This window comes from Vanacampus margaritifer, chromosome 12 (assembly GCF_051991255.1).
Source record: "Vanacampus margaritifer isolate UIUO_Vmar chromosome 12, RoL_Vmar_1.0, whole genome shotgun sequence".
In the NCBI taxonomy this organism is placed as follows: Eukaryota; Metazoa; Chordata; class Actinopteri; order Syngnathiformes; family Syngnathidae; genus Vanacampus; species Vanacampus margaritifer.
This window is the reverse complement of record NC_135443.1, coordinates 13328258-13339456: the sequence shown is the minus strand read 5'-3', so window position 1 is coordinate 13339456 and position 11199 is coordinate 13328258.

Below are 11199 nucleotides of genomic sequence, written 5' to 3'. Positions count from 1 at the left end.
ACGGGCAACTTTGGAACAAGAAGACGGGGAATCCTTGATCATTTTCCGTAAGCGGCAAACAAATTAATCAAGTGGTTTTCAAGGTGTGTGCCTGGAGGGGGAAGTGTAATTAAGTGAATGACATGGCATCTTTCTCCTTTGTCTGCTATTACCGCCTCATGTGACTTGAATGGAAATGGGAGTGTTTTGTCTGGCTGAAGATCTATGATAACATTTAGCAGCAGCACAGAGAGTTAATGGTAATATAATGTTTGACATTAACATTTGTGGCAGGTAGCAGCTGTTTGTTGTGTGTTTTTTTTTTAGCAGAAGTGCTATGACTTCCGTTATGGGGAGAAAGTAGAAACCCGTTGACAGTTTGTAAAGGAAGACTCATTCCGAATGACCCCATGAACTCATTGTAGTATGATACTGACATATTGCTAGTACAGCTGCTGGAAATATATACATAATCATGGCGTCCTATATGTGCTTGATAGATTTCCGAATGGCCTCATGTACTGGTCAGTTGCTTCAAATGTCATCCCAAGAAATCTGAAGATGTATAATTTATAGTATATATTATGTAGAGTTTATCTCACAAAAGTGACTTAGGCAGATAAACGACACTTTGAAAGACTGAAAAGAGGTGCCAAGTTGAACTTTGAGTGACCAGTATGAGAGTGTGAGAGCTGTCATATCAAATTTAACACACCTGCTCCCTATTCGCACCTGAGACCTTGTAACACTAACGAGTCGCGTGGCTGTGCAGGGAAAGTGAATAATCGGGCTCAATTTAGACATTTTCACTTCGGGGTGTACAATCATAATTAAATAAGCAATGCTCTTAAATTCCATCATAGAAAGGTCTTATGATATGCTCATAGACACCAGAACAGCTCCTAATTGGTCTTTGAGCTGAGGTCATGTGACCATTTAACAAGGCAAAACTGAACTTTGATAATGAAGATAAAGTGGAGCAATGTGTCAAAACTGAAGAGTCCATCTGAAATAGCAGTAATGATCTGAGGAGCTAATCCGGCCCAATCTGTGCGCTCGCTCATGTCTGTGCCTGACAATATCTGCAGTTCTCTTCCCCCTCCGAATTCCCACAATGCCATGTGGCAGTAGGGCTCATGTTGCATTGCTGGGGGGACCTTTGAGCTAAGATCCCCTTGGCCGCAGCACCACTTATCCCTCTGACCATCTTGCCATCCTCCCAAAAATTCTTGGGTCCTCGGGGCAGCACAGAACCCAAAATAACAAACCGTATCAGCACTTTGATCTGCATCCCCGGGCAAGCTGTGACACCCGTGCAGCTGCTCCAACACCACTCAAGGCACAAACAAAGTTGTGGAGAGGATTTAGGGTCTAAATATAGTTAACGCAGAACCTTTCACCTCCAGTGATACGAGCTTAGATGGAGCCAGACGTGGATAAGATGTCTGTTGACAGGGACAACCTTTAACTGTCCTTCAGATACACCGAAAATAAGTGAATTGAGTGGACTAGATTAAATGACAAATATAAACCATAAACCTCTCTGTGAACTGTTAATACAATTACTTCTGATACTTCCTGTTGTGAGATAGTTGGACTGTATTATCTGTCATTGCAGGGCAGGGAGGGAGAATGCTTACATCCAAAAATTAAGCTAGCAAGCAGCGACCAGTCCTGGTTCATACTGTACTTTTGTATTGTATTGTATTGTATTGTACACTATTTTAAAACATTTTCATTTATAAGACATACCGGGTTATAAAGGCGCATTATCTTTGTGAAGCACTGTATGTTAATGGTTCATACTAATTTGACCGCATGTTTAATTGTTTAATTTAGCGCTATTATGCTTGGTTCAGGCCGAACATGAAATATGCGCCGCGTGTTTTGCTTGCTAACTTTGGCTAATGTTAAATGCTATCTTGGTTAACAGTTCAACAACTATAATGCTAAATACTATCTTGGTTGACAATTCAACAACTGTAAACAATAGAAGTCACTCTCTATTATCCAACCTTTTTTGCTCTGTCATGGCAGCTGTTGGAAGCCAGCTGTGTTGTTCACCTCGCAGCGATCCTACATCGTAACATTGGAAACGCTCAGCTTGCATTGGTCTGACCGCGGCAATAAGCTAGTAGGACATTTAGGCTACCATGATTGTTAGACACGGAAGCAGGAAGTAATTCTTGTTCCAGTAAGACAAAAACATAGACGCCTGCTAGCGATTAGATGTGGATGAGAATGTGAACGGAATTTGAATTAAAGATGACAAACTGAAAAGCTGTTATCTATCCAAACATAAGGTGCAGCGCAAAACAAGGCGTACTGTTGATATTGGAGAAAACTACAGGATTTTAAGTGCCTCTTTTGGTCCAAAAAATACGGCAATATTTCTCTATCTATTGTTGTTGTGACTTACTGTTTGTACCATGTGGTGTTACCACAGTGAGACGCTGAAAAAGTGAAAACTCATTGTAGTCCTATTTGTCGAGTTGTTACTGGGCCATTTGCTGGTTAGCGGATCAATCATTGCCTCCGTTTAAAAAAATGGCCACAAATAAGTCACTTGACAGCTTCTATTACCAAATATAAGCATCAAATAAAGTCACTCATGTGCCGCATCCAAACATTTCTTTGAGTGAAGTTTTAGCCTATGAGCAAAAGAGGCGCCACCTCTGATGAAGGTCGCAGCTTAGGGAAGACTGATGAGCTTGCTGCGGCACTTTGTGTCTCAAACGCATGACTTATGTTGCAAGTTGTGACTTTGCAACAGAGGCGCTGCACTGCACGACAGCTGAGGTTGTTCTTTCTCAACGCCCGACGCAGGGCTATAGACCTGCCAGTAATAACTCACGGCCAAGTTGCTTGCCGCAGGATGCAATCACTATGCTGATAACATGTGCGAGGACGCAGCGATTCACACACCGGCAAGGGCGTTATAGATTGATCAGAAAAAAAAGGATGTTTTGGAGATAATTCTTTTTGCAATATTCTCTTTTAAAATCACTCTGTTTATTCAAACAAATTTTGACTGGCAAACTTGTTGGAACGCATTTGCACTCTAGTTTATAACACATTTGAACATACTTGTAGGCTAAATGGGGCGGCGTGGCTCAGTGGTAGAGTGGTCGTCTCGTAACTCAGAGGTTGTGGGTTTGAGCCCATGCGATTGTGACCACTTTGAAGTATCCTTGAGCAAGATACTGACTACTAATTTACATAAGGTAAATTAGTAGTCGTAAAGCGCTTAGAGGGCCTTGTAAGGCGGAAAAGCGCTATGTAAACTAGACAAAGTGCAATTTCTGCAGAAATTGCGTGGGAATGCTGAAAAGCTGAATGCTTAAATTAGAATGCATGTGCTTATAAATTGAAAGATACATTATGTCAAAATTACAATTTTTTTACTTGTAGTTAAATGACAAAATATATATATATATTTTTAAACATGAAGTGCAATCTATCTAAAGTGGCATATAATATTTTCAGAGAAATTATCCATTTCCTGATATGATAGTCAGTTAGCATCGAACCATCGAATGTACTAAAATGTGGTCCAAGCGGAGTTTGAACCCAGGTTCTCCGCCATGGATATTTTTGCAATGTACAGTCGGTGGTGGGACTCTAACCTGCAACCTCCTGGTGAGAGGACATTGCACTTTGCCAACTGCGCCACCGAGCAGTATCTGACACCTGGCAATGATGATCAGTTGTATGTATGGGAGTGGGCGTGGAAAGTGGTACTTAGAAAAAGTTCAATGTCAGTCCCATTGAAAATGAATGTGGAAAAGTTTATATTTAACATTAAATTGTGCCAATACTGTAAGTAGTGTGGAATCAGACGATATATACCCCGGGAGGCGTGAATTTTTGAAGCAAGTTGAAATTTGAACGGTGTAAATCGGAAGTATTATGTGGGAGTTGTTCCACGGCAAAAAAAAATGTGTGTTTCAGCATTCCCACAATGAAGTACAATTTAACAAATGCTAAAAACATAGCATTTTCCCCATAATGTATTGAATAGATTTTACTAATATGTCTGGAAATTAAGAAAGAAAACACTGTACATATTTTTTTAGGGTTTAATTATGTTTGCAGTGCATGATTTACATTCAGCATTTTTTTCCCATAATGCCACGGGGGTATGTGCATGCGCAAGTCAATACGCTGTAGCGTTATGGGAAAAAATGCTAAGTTTTTAGCAATTAGCCTACATGTACTTGTAAGTATATTCAACATACTTGCAGATATGTTTAAATGCATTTGCAAATATGTTTAAATGTATTTTCCAGTTAAAAATGTTTACTCCCCATTGGCATTTCCACGTTCTGAAATCTCTAATTCAACAAACACAATTGTGCAGGTGAGGTCATGCCCTGCCCCAGTCACAAAGTGACTGAATGGTGCAGGCATCTCTTTGTGTGTGGGAAGGCGGTGATACATCGACAGTAGTCGTACAACTTTGCCGGCTCTTTGTAAAGAAAGGCAGTGAAGAGGAACGAGAAGGCTTTCGGTTGCCAACGTGACAGTATGTGCACTCCTTGTTTCCGTGGCAACGGGCATATTGACACGCTGCAGTGCTGTGCTACTGGAAGTTGGCGGGCATCCAGGAAGCACCCTGCCTGCACACGGAGCTCGCATTGTGCCTTCCAGCTCGACACAAAGCCAGCATCGCTTCATCTCTTCAGAATATTTATGGGCTGAAGACTATTATAAGAACAAATGAAACCAAAAGCGTGGTTATGGCCATTATAATTATGATTATTACGGCTTAATTTGCGGTTGAGGTGTTGGGTGAGATGGTTGGTAGGGAGTGAAAGAGAACGCGGCAGAGAAAAACATCGCCCGAGGGAGGGGCGAGGTTTGCGTCACGCGGCGCTCGCATGTAAAGATGAATCGAGCGAAAGGTGATGCTCGTGTTACGTTGCAAGAACATACAACCGGCCGGACGCGGGCGGGCGGGGCCAGGCTCAACACCAACAGATGGATAAACCCAGGAGAGGAATGCGTGCCAAGCGCCAACTGTATGAGCGGCTTGCTGGGGCATGAAAATGTCAGGCGTCAGCGACGAGCCACGCGTTCCCTGCTATTTATATAATCTGCCATGTGCCGCATGTACACATAAGGCCTGGAGAGCGGGAATGGCGGGGGTTAAGGGGAAGAGCGCTGCCAGGCAGAGGCGGAGGCGAGATGAGTGCGTGTGACTCATCTCTCTATCGGCCGTAAAAGCAGCCTGACAGGAGCCGCCATTGCTCGATGTGTTCAGACAAGCCAGGGAGGGAAATGTCAACACCGGGCAGGCACGGCTAACAACCGCATGGGCCAATAAAGGCTAGCATTATCTCATCTCACTCACACACCGACGCAAAGGCTGTACTTAGACCCCAGGCAAGTGGTTACTGGTCATGATGGAAGCGACGTGCTGTTTGGAAGCGCCGGCTTTGTCTCACTGCTGCTGCCTGCCGCCTTGGCAGGAGAGCATAAATACAGAGAGGAAATTTGCAAAAGCCCCACGCTGGGTGAAAGTCATTTAGTGGCTTGGTAGTCTCCAATTAGTGACTGGCTGGTGAACAAGTAACCCCATCAAAACACATCAGTTGGCATTTTGCTACACGGCCTTTTCCAAAGCCCTCGGGGTCTGTGTGGACGGCGTCCTTGTCCAGACAAAGCCCTCTAAAGCCTGGATTTCATTTCCACATTGTGCCCCGGTTTCCCCTTCATTGTTGATTTTTCCACTATGTGCAAGGCCAGTGCGTTCGGAGCGCTCCGTTAGGCCCGCGTCAAAAGAAAAACTATCCGCAGCGGACGGCTGGGCCACTCTTGTTATTCATGTCATGCCTGATGGTTTAGTGGGGCGGGGTGCAGAATTTTCCAGAAGCAGCTGTGTGCTCGTGAAGCTGACAGCCCAAAAAGGTCTCTGATTCCCTCCTTTCTCTCTCCCCCCCAAGCCCCCCCTAACACCACCACCGCACTCAGCCCCTCCCTTCCTTTCCATCAGCATGCTTGGCTCAGTGCCCAGACTTACTCCAACTCACACTGAAACAGAAATATACCCCCCCCCCACTCCCACCCTTCCTCCCCCCGCTGAACATATCCCTCTGGCTCAACGGCGAAGCTTCCATCACTCCGGATGACATTGGATCATTTTTCTCCCCCTGCACATTCCAGCCAAAGAGGAGGACAAGGGAGGGGAGCGGCTGCCCTTTCTGCCTTGTGATTATATCATTACAGAGCTGTGTATACACTACAGTATATCCCACACAACCTGTCATTAGCCAACTTTTTCTATGATGATGGGACACAACTGCATTGGGTTATTCCGTTGCTACACAGATCCTCCGCCTCCATTCTCCCACCTGTTGCCAAATGCATCAACGGAGTTATCAGCTAATCGGCAAAGCAATGCAAGCGCTCTAAATAAAGCGGCCCTAGCGACAGTTGTGTAACACACTCGAAGTCACCAACTCCAATAATAGCGGCCACCTGTCAAACGCAGGCCGCGCTTGCCCTCTCCAAATGTTCCGTGGCTGAGAGGCGGCAGACTCACTTATCGAGGAAATAGTTTGCCAAAATGAAAGACAAAAGCGTGAGGAGTGCAGACAAGACATTAGGGCTGAAACAGTCCTTGAGTAATTCGAGTACCTCGGTTCAAAAGTGCCTCGGATACGTGCTTATTTAAGTGAACACTGTCAGGAAAATTGTTCAATATAATAATATATGCAGATCATTGCCTTGGAACGCTTTTATTTTGAAGTTGTTGTTCCTGGCAGTGTGTCGCGGCGTAACGGTTGACCTAATTCACAAATTGTTGCTACTGACGTCAACAACACAACTGTGGCCTTAAATCACGTTCAATCGCCAATTAAGTGGGCTAAAAAGTACGTTGACATTTTACTGTATAGGGCTAGCTGCTAGCGTTTAGCGGTTGCTCCAGCGTTAGCGGCTAGCAGCCTTAGCGGCTAGCAGCGCTGGAAAGATCCATCAGATTAATTTTAAAAGAAAGTTTAATAGACGCACACTTTGATGCTGACAGCCTAGCACAGTTGCCGTTGCTAACAAAACAGGCGTACTCAAATGTGCAGTTTTAGCCAACAAAATCGCTACTGTGGTTCTGACGACACTTCGTCTCATAGAGCAAAATCTTTGGTAGGAGATTTGTCTGAAATGTCACTTAGCTTATTAAGTTTAAGTTTAAAAAAATATATCTAAAAATGAAAACCAATAACATTAACCAAGCAAAAATATATCATTTCTATTTTTATCGGAATTCCCGGTTGTTCGAAAGAATTCTCAGTAGGATATCTAAATTTAAAAAATATTTGCTAGCAGCGGCCCAAACAAGACATGCTCTCCTTGCCTCTGCAGTGGATGCCACTACGAAGACTTGATTGACAACAGCATTAGCGCTCCGAGGAGAAATAGCTTCCGTACTCAGTTATGTAACATACTGAGAAAATACAGCGAGTCACACACAGTTTATGCAACAGATCCAAATGAAAGTGACAAAATATTTAAGAGTGACGCTCTTATCTGCTGACAACATGGAGATGAAAGAAGGATCTCTCAGCAAGCAAAGTTGTGTGCTTTTTGATTCCACACAACTCCAGAGCGTAATTGTGCGGTTGTGGCGGAGGTTGATTTCCGTAGCACGCAGACGCGCACTCGCCGCGCCGCAGCCCGACTTGAAAGGGCAATAATTATGTGAGGCCGAGGCCCTAAGCGGGAGCGAGGCTAGAACAGACAAGGACGGGGAGGAAATGAGCTGCTGTGAGCATCCCATAATACATCACCGCAGATCTGCTGACACACCCCAGAACGCCAGCCATTCATCAGCCCAGCGGGCCGCTCCCTCGTCAGATACACGCCGGCGACGTTTGCATTCAGATAGTTAAGGCTTTTTACTACATCACGGCGCTGAAGCTGGAACAAACTACTTGACGCCGCCTGGGTCTCCTCAGCCCGTGTTGACCTTAAATGGACTTTGTGTGCTTCTTCTGCTCGGAGATACAAAGAGATGTAGACCTTCACAGACACACACAAGGCAGATCCCAACCAGCACAGAACCAGCACCAAAAATATTTAGGCTATAAACTATATGCAGTAACAAGAAAAACTACTTCTGTTGTTTATTGTGTTTCCCGTCATTGACTATGTTTACATGCAGTCAATAACTCTTTCAAAACTCCGGTTTTGATAGGCCAACACACAAAAGCCCGAATATATACGCTTACTCAGATTTTTAAAAACCAGAATAAGACCCCTGTGGTACCCCTTCTTTCCAGTACAGGAACTAATCGTATGCGCTGCGGCCATCTTACGTTGCCATTTGCTAAGCAAGCCTGACTTGAATACATTGATTTTGCTGCGGCGCTTTCACGTTATTTGTTTGTCTCTCAGACGAACATATCACGGTGTGTATACATACACACATAAATGCGAGTATATACGTCTGTGAATCTGGGGCACAACCCACCAGAAAACAGGTAAACAAACATGGCGACGCAGGAAACCGAACTACTTCATGATGTGATTGTCGAGAAAGTTAAAAGCAGAAATGACGTCTATTTGCATAATGACGTTGTTCATTTATATCGGGATATGCACAACTGTCGGGTTATCCCAAACGTCTCCGTAATTTTGACCTGAATATAGACTCCATGTAAATGTCGTCACTGGAGTTAGCCCCGTTTTCCAATGAAGAACATAAGAATGAAGAGGATGTTGAAAAAGAATGTTGCATTTAGTGCAAACATTAGATAAGCACTCAAATTCTGGGATTTGTGAACTCTTAGTGAATCCAGAGTCCTTTTCTTACAAACAAACTTTGTTGGTGAATGAGGCCCTGTGTTTCTCATTAGAAGAAAAAAAAGTCGCATTGCGGGGAGCTGAAGATCCTTGCGGAGCAAAGCTGTGCTAGCTGCTCACATGTTTACTTTTAGCCTGGCTCATGCTGGGCGGTAAATCTAACTTTAGTCTGGCATGTGAGACGGGGAAACACAGGCCAAATGCATACATTGGGTGGGTGGGGTGTTTGCTACAAGGGCGGCTGGAGCGCAAATCTTCTGTGGCTACTGAACATACAGAGAATCGGATAGAGAAAATAGGCACATTAGATAAGGCATGCTGATTTTCATGCAGCGTAGTAGCAGTACGCCATCTTATCAGCTGATCCCGAGCCAGGCGTCTGAGCTTGTTGCTCAGCAGAAAAAGAAGAGATGGCACCGTGCTCGAAAGCCCAAACGCTCTTGGAAGCGTCCCATTCTTTGTCCTCGTCTCTCACTTCGCCTCTTTCCCATGTTCATTTTTCATCCGCTCCCCCTCATATTTTTTTTGTCCTCTTTCCTTCTTCCTCTCCTGCCTCCCTCCCTCTCTCAGCTGCTCCACTTACAAGATTTGGCAGCACTCCAAGATCTGAGAAAAACATTGAGGCATAGCTTGGTTTGATGTCTGGAAAGAGAGGGAGGGCGGGAGGGAGGGAGGTAGAGGAAGAGAGCGAGAGAGAGTCCTCATTTCCATTTCACAGACTTGATTCATAGCAACACGGCAACAGAAAGAGAGAACAGTAAGAATGTAAAGTCGGAGAGTGACTACCAGTCACACAGAAGCGTAAAGATAAAGCCGACATGTTTGCACAACGCGAGTAAAAATATAGATTTGTATGACCTCAGCTTAAGCAAAACTCACTGAACCCTAGAGAGAGAGAGAGGGCCCGTTTGGCTCTCGGCATTGTAATCAACTTAACGCGGTTGGCTTTTATGGCCGGACCAGCCAATTGAAAAGCCAGCCAAGAATCCGAAGGGACGTTTTACAGATCCAGCCATGCTCCTCCTAATTGCCGGTTGCAGCTCCAACTTCTCCCTCCTCCCCCCCCCCCCCCTTCCTTTCCAGCGCCTCGACAAGAAGCCTTCATTACGGGCCTCGCAGGAGGCTGAGCCCAACTCCAAAGGGAAACTTTGATTGATGAAAAAAAGAGGCCGATGTGAGTGTGTCCTCAATACAACATTTGCTGTGACCTTGTTTTCCCTGACAGGTCTAAAATTAAACCAAGCGGATCGGTTATACACGGAGCGGGAAAATGTGGTCCAGATTCTCCGTTTGGCACATAATTGTGCTAAACATAGATGGGTTAGTAAAACAGCTGGCAACATGTAATACTTCACTGTCTCCCACATGGGCCATACCTCCCTCCCACCCACTACCCATTAACCCGCTTGAGCACTTCCAAAGTAATTCAATGGATGGAAATGCAGATGAATTATGAATCCAACAAGGATTTATACACATTCAAGCCCATATCGCCAATTGAGTTTTACTTTTAAAGATAAATACATTCTCCTTTTACTGCATACGCCGTCAAAGTGTGCATCCGAACAACCAATGAAAACACATCTTGTAACATCATGTTTTAGTGATTGACTCCATTGTCAGTCAGGAATGACCTTCAAAACATTTGCGTCCGCTTTAGACCAAAATCCCCCCCTTTCATTACGTATTTTGGAGACGGGCCACAGCACGGACAACCTGATATTATGAACATGATGTTTTGAGCAGATGACGGATGATGAATGCAAATTCAAACTGAACCCGGTTGGATGACTCACACAAGGTCAAAATTTACCATGAAACTATCAATTATGCTGAATTCAACGCAAAACATAAATGCAAGGCTCGGATGACATTGTGAGTTTCGCACAAACGAATCGTTTTACCTTGTTACACAAGCTAAGCCAAACAAAAACGACTGTGCATCATTGAGAGCTATTAGACAGGAATATTTCAAAATATAAGTAGCTCGTGTTTGTATAAAATTCAATACAAGTTATCATCACATATGAATAAAGCAAACACATCCAGTTTGCCTATTCAAGTCAGTCAGTGCACTCCTAGCTCGAAGTGTTGTTCCAGAGACAACAAATATGAACTGTGACCTACCCAAGTTGTGGCCTCATTACCCCATCAACATCTTTGCGTAAGGTGGCATGCCGACCTACAGTTTAGTTAACCATTAAGCGGCGAGGCGGTGAGGCAACACACTGGCCAATCTGTTATTGCCTCTCACTTAGCCTGATGAACAGGGCCCTGTCACATATATCAATCAAACAGGTAATGAGGGATTTTACAACCATTGATTAAACAAAACGCCACAGAGATAAAGAATGCAATATATGAGATATTTCACGACATACATACATACAAATTTGTCATAACGCAGTAAAACGGAAT